This window comes from Triturus cristatus, chromosome 6, assembly GCF_964204655.1.
Source record: "Triturus cristatus chromosome 6, aTriCri1.1, whole genome shotgun sequence".
NCBI lineage: Eukaryota > Metazoa > Chordata > Amphibia > Caudata > Salamandridae > Triturus > Triturus cristatus.
Window position 1 is genome coordinate 1,065,503,794 of NC_140589.1, and position 13,862 is coordinate 1,065,517,655.

The following is a 13,862-nucleotide window of genomic DNA, read 5'->3' on the forward strand; positions in this document are numbered from 1 at the left end:
GCCGACCAAACTGTCATGCGCACTTAGCATGTTCCCCACGGGGCTCTATTGCACAGCCACATGGAGAACATGCCAAGGCTCCCAGGCACTGCCTGAGTGGACAAACAGGCCGCTCAGTCCAATCATAATGCTGCTCATGCAGCATCATGATTGGCTGGGAGAATACGGGAGCCTGGGTGCATCCTGTACTTTCCAGCAGATGAAGAGAACGGAGGAGAGGCGTGTGGTGGTGAAGGGGAAGGTTATTTTTTTTTAACTTTTTTTTATCCATTCCCATCCCCCTCCTCACCACCCCCGTTCTGACACAGCCGCCACTGGTATTCTCTTTGTTATGTATTTGTTTATAGGTTTCCAATAAATTGGTCTTTCAGTTGTTCATGTAGCAAAACTGTAACTTTACATACACAGTCTAGTTTACTTTTGGGCTTCTTTGCTACTTTTAGTAGTAGTGTGCAGAACGATATCACTAGGTTTTTGGCCCTTATAACTTGATTACCACATCATAACATCGCTTACAATAGCAAAAAGATAAATCTATATAGTTTAATGTACTTTGTTGTTAAATTTCTTTACAATCTGTTCAGCCTTTTTGTCATGAAATGAAAAACCAATTTGCCACTCACTTCAGCTGCTGTTTGGAATGTTTCTGGGTAATTCATGAAGCGGGGGCCAAGAAAAAACGTGGGGTCCCAAAATGCATTTTCCCAATGCCATTTCACATAGGGATTTTGAACATGACTACAGCCCGAACCGCTGAGCAGAATTACACCCAACTTGGCAGAAAGCTAGATCTTGGTCCAGAAAGAGTGCTTTTTATAATTTGAATTAAATCTGTTCAGTAGTTCTGGAGTTATTAAAGAAAATACATGTTATATATTTAGAGACGTGGAACCTCTGCGGATTTGACAGATTTCAGGATAAGATCTGATTGGCTGCCACCTCTTCAACCAGGAAGTGGTGACAACCATCTTGGGACACAGGACTCAGCCTGAGTCCCAAAAAAATGCACACAAAAACAAAAGCGGCAGGGTGGGAATACACTGACCACCTAGGCCTGGTGGTGGGGTTCCACAGAAACCCTGCCCGGGGTCAAAACATTTTTCTTGCAGAGGATCTGTGAATCTGCAACAAAACAAAGCTTGGTATCCATGTTTTTTTAATACCTCCTGGGTGGGCCAGGTCCAGAGGGGATAATAAGAAATATAACTGGGGAGAGGGCTTGCATGGCCCCACTCCTGGGCAGTTTCAGCCCTGGGGACCCCATCTCCTGGGACTCGGCCTTTCAAATTTACTGGGGGCTGCCTTTCTGGGCCGATTTTGGCCCCAGGGAACCCATCCCCCAGGGCCCGGATGATATTCATAAGGTGAGGGGACCACGTGACCCCCGCCAAAATGGGAGTGGGGCATGCGGTTCCCTCCCGAGCCGATTTAGTCCCTGGGGACCACATCCCCTGGAGTCTGGCTGCAATTTTAAAAGATAGGGGTGCTCACAAAGCCATTAGCAGCACTGGGGACTCCATCCCACAGGGCCGGCTCCTGCTATGTCCTGTGGTGCCCATCCCGGGACATAGTGGTTTCCATTTGCTTTAAAAGTATTGATGAGAAAGCTGTGCATCACCCTTTATGAACTCACTATGGTGCTTAAACAAATGATGACCTCCTGCTTAGAGAACACTGTTTTTCTATTTGAGAAAACACTGTACCAACAATGTAGAGGGACTGAGATGGTTTAGAAGGACCATGTGGTCGGAACTATATAGGAAGTACCAAATTACCAGTCAATAGAAGAATCATGGAGCACTCATGTGCTATTAAAAAGAATGATCATAACTATCCAGTTGCCAGGTATTTCCACCTCTAACATAGCAGCAACAGTAATGACAGAATAGTTAGTCAGTCAGTCAAAATTACTTTATTCGGCTCATATCAAGAACCATAAAAGTGCAAGTTATCACAATAAATACAATATATATTACAGTTAAAATAAGCATGTGCACATGATTTTAAAACACTACATTAAAATAAGACAAGGTCGAGTTTGCTCATAATTCACAGTTAATTTTAAACAAGACTAAGACCACATGATTTTTTTCCTTAATCTCATCGCAATGGTCAAAAAATTTGCAATGTTAAAAATCTCCCAGGTAGTGCTTAGCAGCTGGAGATACAAAAGAGCAGGTTTGACTTGTCTGAATCCCTTATTCTTGATAAGAGGGATGATAAATTTTCTGCGGAGAGGGGACAAATGTTTGCAAAAGAAAATAAGGTGAACAGTGTCCTTAAGAGAGAATCTGTCACATGAACAGATCTCTAAGTCCCTGTCCTTCATCCATCCTGCGGAATCAGTGAACAAAAGATGGTATTTGTTCAGTCTAAACCTTGTCAATAAAAAGCGATGATTCATGTTATTCACTATGGTCAAGTAAGGTTCTATGCTGCATGTAGTTATTAATAGCTGATGGGCCTTTACTGTAGGTTTTGTTAACTCCTTTTCTTCTCTGGCTAGAGTGGTTCTGAGCTTATGTATATCTTTTACCCATTTGCGATCTCCCTTTGATAAATTATTGGGATTATCGAATATGTCTGGGCGGCCTATTTCGTCACTTAGGTTCTTAACATAACGCAGCCATGGAATAGCCTTTCCGAACTCAAGCGATAAACAGTCTGTTATAATTTCGCGATTTAGTTCAAGTTCCGGATTTAGCCAGATTGATATCCATTTTAATAGGGGGGCTAAAGCTATCCGATCAGTTAAGTAACCAACCCCACATTCTTGATGTACAATATAACCAGAGGTTGCCTGGGGGAGCGATAGAATGGTTTTTAAGAACTTGTCCTCTACCACCTGAAGTTCCTTCACATTTTTAAAACCCCACAGGTCCGCACCATACATAGCTATGGAGGTACATTTGGCTGCATAAATGTTCAGTATGGCTTGCATGGGTTTCACCCCCAGTTTGCGGGCGAAGTCCAGAACACCTATAATGGATCTAGCAAAGGCATTACGTTTTGCAGCTAATTGAGGGGCCCAAGATGACTTATCATCAAAAATAACCCCCAAATATGGGAAGCTTGTGATTCTAGATAAAACGTGGCCCTCACATAGCATGGTCTTAATTTTCTTGGGTTTACAACCTACAGTCATGACGTGCGATTTAGAGAAGTTCACGCTTAAATCAAGTCTTTTCATGAAGTCAGCAAATGTATCTAGGAGACTTTGAAGCCCTACTGCTGTGCGTGCTAACAATGCAGCATCGTCTGCATATAATAATGCAGGAATTTGATACTTCCCAGCCTTAGGGATATCCTTACAAGACTCTGTTAAGGCAGTGGCAAGGTCATTAATATAAAGTGTAAAAAGGAGGGGAGCTAAAATACAGCCCTGCCTGACACCATTGGAGATTCCAATCTTGCCAGTGCAGTTACCCAATCGGTCGTATCTGACAATGGCAGAGAGATCTCTATGAAGATCTGCTAAAAAATAGACAAGATTTTCGTCTACTCCCTGCTTGAGGAGGAGTTCCCACAGTTTCGACCGATTCACTCGGTCAAAGGCCGAGGATAAGTCCATAAAGGCCAGATGTAACGTCCCTTTCTTAGCTATAGTATATTTACCTATTAAAAGGTAAAGATTCAAGCTTTGGTCTATGGTGCCACGGCCCTTGCGGAACCCATATTGTAGGCACGAAAGGGTGTTGGTATCCTCCAACCAATCTGTTAATTTACCTAAAACTACTCGCCCCAGGACTTTAACTGCGGAATCAATGAGTGAGATGGGGCGATAACAACTAGGGTCCCCTTTGTTACCCTTTTTAAAAATGGGTATGATCACTGACTCGGACCAAGTGTCCGGAATGCCTGCGACACAGACCCTGTTAAAAATATTCATTAAAACTGTGGACCACGTCTCGATGTCTGATTTAAAAAGGTCCGAGGGGACGCCATCGGGACCCGGAGCCTTATTGCTCGTCATCTTGCCGATGGCCTCAGCCACCTCGCCCTTGGTTACGAATAAAGTATATTGTTTTGTAGTGGGAAGAGGGGGATTTAATCCACCATTCATGCCCACTTCGTAGACTGACTTGAAGTGAGAGTGCCACTGGTGAACCCCAATACCGCAATCTAATTGAGTGTTACAGGAATCGCGAAAGAAAGGTTTATTAACGACAGACCAGAACTTTGCACTATTGCGAAGGACGTCAACGGAAGAAAGTTCCTCCCAAGCGTCCTCCCGGATCTCCTTTTTCCTAGTAGCCAAGGTTTTAGTATAATCTTTCCTGAGTTGAGCTATGTTAGACCGATTCAAAGGTTTGCTGCTCAAGGCCGCCCTCAATTTTCTGTTGGCCAGAGAACAGTTTTTGTCAAACCAACCTAACTCTGCCTTGTCCATTGTTTTCGCTGGACACCGAAGATCAGCTGAGATCTGGGAGCAGATTGCGGAATACGCCCCTAGTACTTCCATGTTCCCTGCTTCCAAGTCAAGGCACGTGGTCAACTCAGGGCCAACCTTCTTTTTCAAATTTGCAAAGAAATCATCGGAGATGACTTTGTCCCATCTGATTCTGCGATCCTGATCAGTTGGGCGAATATGAGATTTGTCCGTTCTGTCGGCGACTATAACAGGTTGTAAAAAAAGATCAGACAAGATAAGGACCACAGGATTATGGTCACTGAAATGTGTCCAGACTGCCGAATATTCCTTAGTCCTGTTCCTCAATCCTGAACTGATAAAGATATAGTCGATCACAGAGTATTTCCCATTCCCTTTAAATGTTGGGATGTTCTCATCCACCATGGCAAGGAGTAACAAGCCATGGTCAGCAAGAATTGTTTCCAAGAGAGCACCCTGAGAGGAGTGCTCAAAGTGGGCCTCCCGTGATTCAGTTGGGCCTAAGGGATCCCCCAGATAACACTTCTCTGGGCATCTGTGAATATTAAAGTCGCCCATAATAATAATAGGACAAATTATCTCAGTTTTCTCTCTAAAATTAGCCAAAAAACAATGTAATGCGGTAAGATGCTCAACCGTGGTGTCTCTGTAAAAAGAGTTGTAAAAATTAACAATTAAAAAATTACTACCCCCATTGAGGGAGATCTGAACTGCCAAACAGTTACATGAGCCTGTATCTAATTGAGTCAGCGAGCCAGGAATGCTAGCTGAGATCAGGGTAACCAAACCTCCCTTGGCCCTCCCCATATGAGACGGTACGGCAGGTACAAAAAAACTTTTATAACCATCTAAACTCAAGGTGTTGTCCGTGTCCCAAGTCTCTTGGAGGCAGATTACTTCGCCTGAGCAGATAAGATCTCTCCAGGCCGGGTCATCTGTCTTATTTCTCAGCCCTGCTATGTTCCAGGAGACCAATTTAGTTAGAGGGCCCGTGGGACCATTACAAGCACTATTAACTATCAAAGGTACCATGTCTGGGACTGCTGGCTGAGTTTCGGACACTATACTTAGTTCTTGCTGCCCTAGTCACTCGTTGTCATCCAGGGTGGATAGGGCAGAGTATCTATTAGAGATAGGGACGACATAGTCAAGGGGGGTGCAACTCTTTTGGAAGTTATTGGTCGTCCTTGGGTCAGGAGCGGGGGGATAGAAAAAACCCAAGGGGAAGACATTAACATAATCATAATGGACTCTGGCAGAACCTGCCTGCCTCAGAATGTCCTCAACCAACCTGGGAGATCTGAAACTTATGACAATACAGTCACCGTCTAAGCACTTGTTAGTCTTACCCACCCAAGGGACTCGTCTAATCATCAAAAAATTACTATGTAAATGTTGCCCCAATACGGTTTTATTTGACAAATAATGAAGGGCTTTGTTTTTTAATGAGGACCAGTGTTCACTGTTCCCGTCCACAAGCTTAGGAACATTGGCTAAAATAATAGAGTAGGGGCAGGCCTCAGGAGGTAAGTGTAGTGTCGAGTCCCTCCCTGGGGGCCGACCCGGGGAACAAATCCTCCCCCTTAGGTTCAGCTTGTGTGTTACCCTACCCTGAGATATGTCTTCAACAATGGGAGGTTGGGAAATGGTAGAAGAGCCTATAGCTGGTGTAGTGCAAGGAAGTGTAGGTTGATGGTGTGTAGTGATCATAGAATCCAGCATATTGTCAACTGTAGTTGTACACGCATTTAGGGAATCAGCTACCTCAGGTCTTAAATCGGCATTTAAAACCTTAGTTTGGAGGTGTGACTCGATTTTGGTGATGCGGTCCTCTATTCGTTTCAAAATAGCCATTAACAGTACAGTTAATAGCTTAAGGCGAGCATCAATGATGGTCGCTATATCTGACCCTATATCTAACCCTATACACTTGTTACCAGTGTCGGGGCCCTGAGTTATACAGTGGTTGACTCCCCCGCACGTTGACTCACCAACTAAACGAGGAATACTAAGGTTAGCCTGTGGCAACCCCTGATCAGGATTGCTCTTTCTGGGGATTTTTGCCTGTTTCCGTGCTCCCAGGGAGTTATTTGCCTTTCTTTTACCTGCCATGGTTTTACCCCCCTTAGATAGCTGATTAGAAATGCCTCTTGATTGTCTAGTTCTAACAGCTACCGGAGAGGGGGCAGGACTAGGATTGGATAACAAGGCAGGTATAACTAAAGAGGTCTCCGCCATTTCAGACCCATTTTGAGACATACTAGGGTTGGCATCATCAGGGAGTACAACAGCTGCAGTGGTCGTAGGAGGGGTACAAGATGCGACTAACCTGGGAGGTTCAAGTGATAGTCTACGTTCCACTAACGCAATTTCTTTTACAATAGCAGATTCAGCATGTTTTAGGTAACTATCAAGAGTTCCCAAGCCCCCAGTCCTTTTACAAATTTTAGAGTTCATTCTCCGCTATGATAGAATGCAGATGCAAGCCGTGGGAGATGCAGCCAGCCACCAGGAATCGTCACTTCAATCACAACAGGAATATTTGTCACAGTTTTACCTAATGCGTACGGTCCGTTTGCAGATAGTAGATGGTGTCCCGCGATCACATGCCAAAGAGAAGGGGCCCGGCCCAGCCTCACTCGGCCTCTGAGGGCCTAAGAGGGCCCGCCCTTTGCCCGGGCTTAGCCCGGCGCCGCCCGCGCGCGTCCCGCGATGCGGGAGAAGCGTCGCGCTTTTATGCGCCTCCGGGCGCAAGGCACTCTGGGGGCTGTGGTCTCCGGTCTCCGGTCTCCGGCCGCGAGAGATGGCAATGGCGGCGGGGAGACACAACGAGGAGGTCCCCGGTAGCGGCGCCAACAACACCAGCCCCAAGACACAAAGAAAAGTTCACCAGCAGGTAGGCAGCGTTCGAATTAATCAGGGTTCCCGCTCTGCAACACGAGCGTCGCGCTTTTATGCGCCTCCGGGCGCAAGGCACTCTGGGGGCTGTGGTCTCCGGTCTCCGGTCTCCGGCCGCGAGAGATGGCAATGGCGGCGGGGAGACACAACGAGGAGGTCCCTGGTAGCGGCGCCAACAACACCAGCCCCAAGACACAAAGAAAAGTTCACCAGCAGGTAGGCAGCGTTCGAATTAATCAGGGTTCCCGCTCTGCAACACGAGCGTCGCGCTTTTATGCGCCTCCGGGCGCAAGGCACTCTGGGGGCTGTGGTCTCCGGTCTCCGGTCTCCGGCCGCGAGAGATGGCAATGGCGGCGGGGAGACACAACGAGGAGGTCCCCGGTAGCGGCGCCAACAACACCAGCCCCAAGACACAAAGAAAAGTTCACCAGCAGGTAGGCAGCGTTCGAATTAATCAGGGTTCCCGCTCTGCAACACGAGCGTCGCGCTTTTATGCGCCTCCGGGCGCAAGGCACTCTGGGGGCTGTGGTCTCCGGTCTCCGGTCTCCGGCCGCGAGAGATGGCAATGGCGGCGGGGAGACACAACGAGGAGGTCCCCGGTAGCGGCGCCAACAACACCAGCCCCAAGACACAAAGAAAAGTTCACCAGCAGGTAGGCAGCGTTCGAATTAATCAGAATAGTTAAATACGATACGTCAGAGGAGGTAAGCAGGAAAAACAACGAAGAATTCAGGAATCCCACCACATTACCCAAGTTAATTCTAAATACCTGCATGGATTAAACATTGAAGAAGGACTGGCTATCCATATTGGAATGTAATATTTACCTCATTCACGTTCTATAGATGAATTGCAACCATCGAATTTCCCTTTGAAATCCTTGAGCACAATTCTTCTAGAGTGACAGTGCAGTCACTAACAAATTATGTTCCCATTTATTTATCGTTCTGTATACATGCTTCTTTTGGTATATTTCATTTTCCATTAGGCCCTCGGTCATGAACCTTTGTAGGTCAATATGGCGAAGGCAGTTATATAACTTTCATGCTCTCTCCGACTCCTGATCAGTATTTTTAATCAGAATTATTAGTGATTCGACACAAGGGTTTTTTCTCTTTTGTGTTTCATTCATACTCACTATCACTCCATGCCCTGAGCACTGTAGGTAACTCGGATGCATCATCATGTTGGGCACTGGCCCTTGAATGTTGTCTTGTTTTATTTTGTTCTGTTAGATTTCAAAATCATTTATTTTCAGAAACATTTGGTCATAGGGGTAACAGCTATATTGCATGATTATGTTCTTACAATTCAGTTGTTGAGTTTGGGTTACCTTATCTTGATTAAATGTTTTATTTTGGGCCCTTGCCCAACATTGTCTGTGGTGTATTGCTAACTGTTGGAACACACTGCATTAATGTCATGTGTAGAATTACAAGTGTGCTGGAAGGAAGCATTCTTCCAAGCTGGGTGGAGCACGTATCTGGTAACAAAAAATGTTGTAAACAACTTTAGTTCAATTTCAATCAGTTCGTACTCTTTAGACTGTTGTTCGAACTTCTTTTTAATTATTGCATTTATTCACTGAGGACATGGCATTACATCAGTGGTTCCTTAATCAAATCATGCTCAGTTGAAAAACAAAACTCAGATATCCCAATGCATTTCGGGTCTTACCATGACCCTTCATCAGGGGTGTGGGCGTGGGGAAGGATTGAGGTCGAGACTATGTCGGTATAAAGAAGGTTTTATTGACAGGGTTTGTCTCCTTCTAACAGAAGCCAGAGTTAGGCCACAAAATAATGTCTCTTATCCTGGGACTTCTTCACTCTTGTCTGTGTTTTCCCTTGTCTGGTTTCCGTCCCTTTTTGGCTCGCGCTGCTCCGGTGCATATAAGGAAGAAGGGAACAAGGATCAGTATCACCTAATGCTGTATGAGGGGGAAGGGAGTGAGGGACCACCCGTTTTGGTGCTCGGTGCTATATACAAGGCGAGGGTGCTCAAGGAATAGGGGAAATAAGGAGCGGGAGGTAGGAGAAAGTGCCATCTTTCTTGCATGGTATGCCCCCACTTTTTGATGAATTGCTGATGTGTTTTGACTGAGTGTGCCCTGGGCTCCTGCCAATCAGGTACCCAGGGCCTATGTTCCTTCCTTAAAACTGTGTTGAAGTCTAAACCCAATTGGCATCTCTGGCCACATGTCAGCTCCTGGTAAATGGTACACTTAGTACCCAGGGCCTTGTGACCAGAGAAGGCCCCTAAGGGCTGCAGCACTTATTGTGCCACCCTCAGAGGCCCTGTACCCTGACACACACATACTGCCCTTGCAGGCTGAGTGTCTGGGTGCAGAACAAAACAGAGAGTCAACATGGCACACATCCCTGTGTGCCATGCCCACAACACACACTGCCCTGGCATACCTCAGCCACCCCTCTAGTTGGGTGCCCTATGCCAGTGGTGTGGGTACAGGTGCATGAGCCCTGTGCCCCTACAGTACCCAGGTCCATTACTGGGCACTGTAAATGCAGTGCTGCCATTTAAGAGTATATGGTGCTGGGAGCTCGTCAAACACGAACTCCACAGCACCATAATTTCAACACTGAAGACTGAGAAGTTTGGTATCAAACTTCTCAGCACATTAAACCCGCACTGATGCCAGTGTGGGATTTAATGTAAAATGCACAACAGAGGGCATCTTAGAGATGCCCCGTGAACCTAACCTACAATCCACGTCTTGTCTGAGGGGCTGCCTAGGCTGCCACACAGCAGACATGTTGCTGGACCCCTGGGTAGAGAGCCATCCGCTCTCCTGGGCCTGCAACAATGCACATCCTGGGCGAGGTGCTAGGTCTCCTCCCCCAGGATGGGCAGGGGAAGCTTCAAAGGCATGCCACCTTTGTGAGCTTCTCCAGGCCACTTGCTGTACTCAGCAACTGGCCCCTACCGTTCTGACCCCCACTCTGGTGGGAAGACTGGCAGGAAACCCCAAGGAAGGAAAGGGGGTGTGCCAGCCTCTGCCAACCCCACCCCTCAGGTGTGGGAGGTGAGGTGAAGCACATCTCCGGGCTCTCACCATCTTGAAGATGGGAAGCCCTGCCCAATCAGGACTAGGCTACTGCCCCCCTCCCACAGGAGAGTGGCAGGATAGTGGGTGTAGCCACCCCAGGTAGGGGACCTATTGGTCCCTGCCCTTTACCTACCTGTAACGCCACTAAATTTAGTATTTAGGGGCACCCTGAACCTTCCTTCCTCAGATCCAGATTCCGAAACAAGAAAGAAGATCAAGAACCAAGAAGACCTGCCGTGCAGCTGCTAACAAGAGGAAGACACCAACTGATTTGGCTCCAGCCCTACAGGCCTGTCGACCCTCGAACCTGCTCCTGCTAAACCCCGGCGTCTCCAGTGGTCAGCAACCTCAAAAACCCCAGAGGACCTGACTGCCTTGTAACTCTAACTAACTGGAACTCCCACGAGCAGTGGTACTGCTCAAAGCAAGTAACAAGACCCTGGCATCAGCCAGGTACCGTGACTCCTGCACCCTCTGCACCCGCCAAGCCTGGCCTGTGCTGGAGTGGACAAAGACCACGAGGACGTCCCCCCGGCGACTGTGACCCTGAATCCAGCACCCAAGGACCCACCTTGACGCTCCTGACAACGCCTGCAGCCTCAGAACTAGGGACCCCTCCAACCGCGTCCAGCAGAGGGTAAGATTTCCCGTCGCCAAAATGCACCCCTGCACCCGGCGCCCTGCGGCCCCCTGTGCCCAACTCCTGGGTGCCTACCTATCCTCCAACTACCCAACTTACCTCTCGAAGTGGTGGTCGCACCTGAAGAATCTTCGTCCCCGAGCTTGCAACCTTTGTTCGTCCTTGAGCTTCTCCATTGAAATCCATTGAGCGCCCGACGGCTCAAAAGCACCCTGCACCCAGCCGCCCGAGGGCCCCCGGCAGTGCAACCTCTGCTCTAATCTACTTCCCCACTTGCCCTGAGTAAGTGACCAGGAGCCTGGCTCCCACAGCCGAGTGACCTGCTAGCCAGTAGCCACCAGCCACCAACCACGGCCCCCCTGCCTCTCATAGGATAACATTGGGCTTAACTCTCTCTGCACCCGGCTGCCCCTGTGCCGCTGAGGGTTTATCAACTGTACCTACCTGACCCTGGAAGACCCCTGAGTCTATGCCCAAAACTAAACTCTGCCAGTCGAGTACTTACCCAAAAACCAATAACTCACTTCTCTTCCATAGGGTAACATTGCCTGGTTTCACTTGGAAATTCTTCTGTCGAGTTTTGAAACTTTAAAATATTCACCTAAAATCAGCCGAATTACGAAAACGAATTTACTCACCTGTTATCAGGAGAGATCTCAGTGCTGGATCTTGGTGCCCAGCACTGACCCTGCAAAGTAATTACAACCATTCTTACCTATAACTTGATTTTCCTCCATAGGATAACATTGCCTGGTTTTTGCCAGAAATTCTTCTAAGTGTCGATTTTGCCAACTTACAAATATTCGTTAAAAATCGCCTGTAGAAAAAAAACACATTCTTTCAACTGTTTACAGGAGATGCCCCAGTGCTGGATCCAGGATCCAACACTGAGTTAGAAAAAGTAACAATATCCCCACTTACCTGCTAAGTGAATTTCCTCCCATAGGATAACATTGGTGATTCTATGTGAAAAAGTTTCTAAGTGTCAACTTTTAAAATACAATAATATTCCTTAAAAATCACAACTGTAACCAAAATGTTTTTACTCAACTGTTTACAGGAGATGTCCCAGGACTGAATCTAGGATCCAGTCATGTGGTAAGAAAAGTAATCCAAAAAGTAATCAATTGCATTTAACTAGAAATTCTCATTGAGCTCAATGTTATATTGTGTTTGAAATTGGGTTGCCTATTGCAACAACTGCAACTATTGTATTCAAAAGTCTATTGCCTATTGAAAAGTATTTATCTAAAGCATCTCATTCTGAGAAAGTATATTTTGATACCTATTGTTGGTTCTAAAATAAAACAACCATATATTTTTATATACAAACCATTGGCCTAGAGTTCAGTTCTTGAGTGTGTGAGACCATTTGCTGAGTGTGCACAACAAATGCTTTACACTGTCCTCTGATACTGCCTTACTGCTCGACCAAGCTACCACATTAGAGAGTAAGGTTATATCTAACTTTAGCCTCTGCCAAACCTCTGGGGGCTGTGGACTCTGTGCACACTGTGCCTATTTGGGAACAGTATATACAGAGCCACTTTCTTACAAGAGGATAGAGGGTGAGATAAGAAACACCTCTACTCGCCAGTCTTTCCCCGTGTCCCGAACCACCCCGCAGCCCTTTTCCGTACCTTCGAGAGCCATGCTTCTCCCGAAGCGTGGCTGGGCGCAGCGTGGAAACATTGGCCTCCTGGCAGCTTCTGGTCGTCCACCCCCCTCTTCGTCTCGTTGCAGAGATGCTCGTCCTGCTGTTGGGATCCTCGGATTTCTGGTCTCCACGTACGTCTCTCTTGCGTCTTTCTCCTCAAGTCCGGAGGTCTCCTTCTTCTCTTCCTAGATCTTCCAACCACTTATTGGAGCTTGGGAGCTGACGTGTAGTACGGAGGCGGTCCTTGCGTGGTCTCATCCCAGTTAAAGGGGCAGGTCTCTATTTCGGGTTCGTCCACTTCGGTTTCCATAAAGGATCTCTGGTCCTATTTATCCTGTCGGGAAAGAAGAGGGGGAGTGGTAACAGGGGGCACAGATCACCAGTCAGTTGTTAGCTCGTCGTCCCTGGTTCCCGGGTCACAACGTGACAAGGGGTTACTTCAAAGAGTTCTCCAAAAAGAATGAGACAGAAGACTTTTCAAGAACAGTCCACTGGTTACTACTAACTAACCAGCATAAATGACGTCATACTTAACTAGTGACAATCGTGTAAACTAAGCAAATAGGTGAAGCGCCGAGTGACTGGTTATCGAAAAGTTCAGTGCAAAATGTGACAGCAGTTCGCCGAGGTTAAAGTGCCACAAAACGTGCAAAACCAAACAAAACAGTGTTAAAGATTTGTGCAGGTATTTTTACCGGAAGTCAGAATGAGGGTGAACGACAGGTATAGAACGCGTGCTAGTGCTCGTAACCGAAGAAGCTAGATCAATTAAACCAAAAGTCGAAATACGCCGTGATGATAGAATGATCCCACTGTTTTAGACCGTGCCTGTGTTATACGCGCATTTAAACACTCGCTCGTGTCAAATGCGAAAGTGACTCGCCAAGATTAAAGTGCCACAAAACCACACAAAACAGTGTTAAAGATCAGTGCAGATGTATTTTCATGTTTGCTTTACACGTAATTTTAGTCACACATGGTATCTGTTTATTAGTTAGCACTGTTTCTTTAAGACGTTCGGAGCGGGACGCATTGTTACATGATGTTTGCTTTTTAAGTAACTTTATTTACACACGGTATCCGTTTAACTGTCTTTCTTTAAAACGTTCGGAGCAGGATGTCTACTTAACCTTTCACCCCAATTTATGTTGAGTCACTAACGCTCCTGAGGATGTAGTCAGGATTTTGCACCGTCGCGCTAATCTCAGCA

The 13,862-nt window shown here is 46.8% G+C and overlaps 1 long non-coding RNA gene across 1 annotated transcript in view; it reads right to left on the minus strand.

Moving 5' to 3' along the window:
- Positions 1-12,802, minus strand: part of LOC146820992 (uncharacterized) — a 53,817-nt gene extending 41,015 nt beyond the window's left edge. Inside the window, exon 1 of the long non-coding RNA XR_014962650.1 lies at positions 12,636-12,802. This is a non-coding gene — a long non-coding RNA (uncharacterized LOC146820992). The remainder of the gene's footprint in view (positions 1-12,635) is intronic.
- Positions 12,803-13,862: the final 1,060 nt, after the last annotated feature.